Source organism: Ailuropoda melanoleuca, unplaced genomic scaffold (assembly GCF_002007445.2).
Source record: "Ailuropoda melanoleuca isolate Jingjing unplaced genomic scaffold, ASM200744v2 unplaced-scaffold5254, whole genome shotgun sequence".
NCBI lineage: Eukaryota > Metazoa > Chordata > Mammalia > Carnivora > Ursidae > Ailuropoda > Ailuropoda melanoleuca.
This window is the reverse complement of record NW_023225548.1, coordinates 1-3,130: the sequence shown is the minus strand read 5'-3', so window position 1 is coordinate 3,130 and position 3,130 is coordinate 1. Positions and strand designations below refer to the sequence as shown.

Genomic DNA, 3,130 nt, shown 5'->3' with positions numbered 1-3,130 from the left:
TACCCAATTCCAAATAAGATAAACCCTTGACCCTCAAAAGCAGTTGTTGCTAAAACCCTTAAAAATGGTGGGGCAAAACAAAGCTCCCAGAGCAGACTGGCTTCGTGTGCTTACATATGCTCGTGCTGTCTCTCCTTACAAGCGTATTACATTTGCTAGCAGTGTTAATACCTGTGTGCCTTGGTTCCCTCATCTATGAAATGAGGGCAATCATATAGGGTTGTTGTGAGGAATGAATTATAAATGTATCTTAGAACTTTCCCTAACATTGGGCATTTAAGTTCTTCCCTGTTATCATTCACTTAAGATGCTAGACCTCCTTTCTTATCTTAGTAGTAGCACTTTGCCCCCCTCCCTGCCTGCTTTCCATCCTTCATAATTAATATATTTATTTGGTACCTAAAATGTGCCAGAAACTGTGCTAGGCTCTGGAACATGACGGTAAGCAAAAAGAGACCGACGCCCTACCTTTGTGGATCTTACGGTCTAGTGGGAAGGCAGGCCGAAATGCAGCAATCCTACAAGATCGTGTAAATGTCCTGTGATGCGTTCCACGAGGGGTTCATGAGCTGGTGGAGGGTGCCATTAGAACATGGGGCTCTGGCCCAACCAGGAGGAGAGGGTCTTCCTTAAGCATCCCTCAGGAGCTGATAAGGGTGAAGTGCTAAAAGGTGTATTGGAAACAATGTGGCAAAGCAGGGTGGCAGGAGTGTTCCAGGCAGGGGTGTCTGGGGGAAGAGAGCAGAGCCAGCGAGGAGGGAGGANCAGAGAGGAGGGAGGTATGTGATGCAACAAGGAGAAGGAAGGGAGCCAGCGGCATGGGTTATGCACACAGAGCTCTCTGGGCCAAACCTGGGATATAGTACACATTGAGTAAGTCTTCAGAGCAATGGGGAGCCAGAGGGAAAAATAAAATAAAATCCCAGTATAATTAACATACAACATTGTGTTCGTTTCAGGTGTACAATGTAGTGAGTCACCAATCCCCACATTACTCAGTGCTCATCATGGTAAGTGTACTCTTAATCCCCTTCCCCTCTTTCACCCATTCCTCTCCCCCCACCTCCCTCTGGCAACCACCAGTTTTTAGCCAGAGAAAATTTTTAAGATAGGTTTTATGTGTATGTGTGACATATTCTGATTTTAGTGGTAGTATTTGAGTGTCTAAAAGGTTACTGTGAATGAATGACTGTGAATTAATACTGTGAATTCACGTGAAGAATGGTCGGGGGGGATGCTAAGCTAATAGAAGGCTGTTGCAGTCATTCAGGACAGAGATGACATCAGCATGGTGGCCGGTGCTGGGGGTAGCCAAGGTAGGGGATTTGCATGAGTGTGAGGGCATTTCACAAACAAAACCCATCGGGCTTGGAGACGGATGAGGTTGGGGTCAGAGCAGGGAGAGCCGGGTGCCATGGATGACTTCGTTAATTCTGTTGAGACGAAACATTTTCCCCTTTTGTTTCCCTCCAGTGCCCAAGAGCTATAGGTCAGTACAGCCTGTGGGGTCTTACACTGAGTAGCAACAGTCAGCAGACCCGAAACATTTGGGAAAGGCCGCCTAGGTGTGCTGATGAGCCAGAATAAAAAAGGAAGTTGACCTTCAACCCTTGTCTTTGTTTTGTTCCAGCTGCAGAAATCATTTTCGGTTGCTCTCTGACTCGAGTAAACAACACTCCCTGTCACCTTATCCCTTGGTCGGTCGGTTCCACCTCTGTATTTTCACTGGGACATGATTCTCACTGACAGTAGAAAGCTCAGCACCCAGACCTGCGGCTGTGAAAATACTTGCTCCTCTCCAGAACTATCAGTACTTGTGGGAAACACGTCACGGTGCCAGCCACTCATTGGTCCTGAAGCGACCCTGTTATTTTGGGATGTAGTAAAGGAAATGAGATTTTGAAACCCCAAGTGGCACTCTCTCTGGCTATTGAAAGGTGTAAGTGATAAAAAAGGTCACCGTACTTAGAGAGCAGGGGGGTGAACGGGTGATGCCCCCCCAACTCTCTCCATGTGTAAGCAGAATGTATCTGAGCTCGGTGAAACAACCCAGGACCAAAGTGTTCTCTTTCAGTTGAATAATTAGCAGCGGTGGTCAATTTAGAAAAGCTAGCTATCTTCTGTCCCTGCCTTAGAATTTTTATTACGNTTATTACAAGCCAAACACCATCCTTAGGCGGATTTAAGAGCGTAGAAGAAAGACTGCTAGATTTTGTGAACTGCAGTGAGGATACCCCATGTTTTATTCATGTTTGTGTCCAGGCACATCCACGGTGCTTGTCACATAGTAGGTAGTCAGTGAACGTTGGTTTCATGGGGTCTTTATATGGGATGGTGAGTTCATCATTTTTTGCCCCATTAAATAGAAATGGTTGCTTCCAGTCCTCCATATTTATTTTGAACACTATTTCGCGACAAGGGTGTTCTAATGTGAAATAATAAGGAAATCAGCTTTAGTATGATTTTATATATGCAGATAGATACACTTGCTAGCTGGGTGCAGATATGTGTGTTCTCCCTGAAAGACGCTTTAGCAACCTAAATTGTGCCAGAACGAGGTTACTGACGTGGGAGGAAAGGAAAGTAAGATAAAACTCAGAGCTTAATTTCTAGATGGGATTGCTACTTTCAGAACGAATTTCAATTGCTTCTTGTGTACCTGTCACGGGCGCTGGACATTTCCCGATGATTTGTGATTTGAAATGACCTGGAACGCGGACCTGTGGTCCCCTGTCCTTTGAAGCAGTTGGCTGTTCTCCTGGTTGCTGTTCCCTCCTTTCCCACCCTCAGCAACCTGGGCAGGGCCCCATTCCTTCTGGCCTGTGCTATTGGATTCAGTCCTTTTACTTCTGTCCCTCTAAAAACTCCCGGTTTTGATTTTGTTGCTACTTACTGTTTCTGGTTCTCAGATTGTGCGTCCCAGACCAGCAGCATTAGCACCTGGGAACTTTTTAGAAGTGAAAATGCTGGGACCCCGCCCTGGACCTTCTCAGAAAGAAACTTCGGCATGGCGCCCAGCAATCCAGTTTTAACAAGGAGGTCATCTCAAATGTGAGAGCCATTGCTGCTATGGTATGGAAAGCTCCATTCTGAGCATGTCACCTCTTTGTTCCCTTTACTGGTGTCCTTG

General features: G+C 46.1%; 1 long non-coding RNA gene across 1 annotated transcript; it reads left to right on the top strand.

Moving 5' to 3' along the window:
• Nucleotides 1-796: 796 nt before the first annotated feature.
• LOC117799557 lies at nucleotides 797-3,124 on the top strand. The gene is made up of 3 exons (XR_004622985.1): nucleotides 797-1,010; nucleotides 1,631-1,939; nucleotides 2,910-3,124. It is a non-coding gene; the product is annotated as an uncharacterized LOC117799557 (long non-coding RNA).
• The last annotated feature ends 6 nt before the right edge of the window (nucleotides 3,125-3,130 follow it).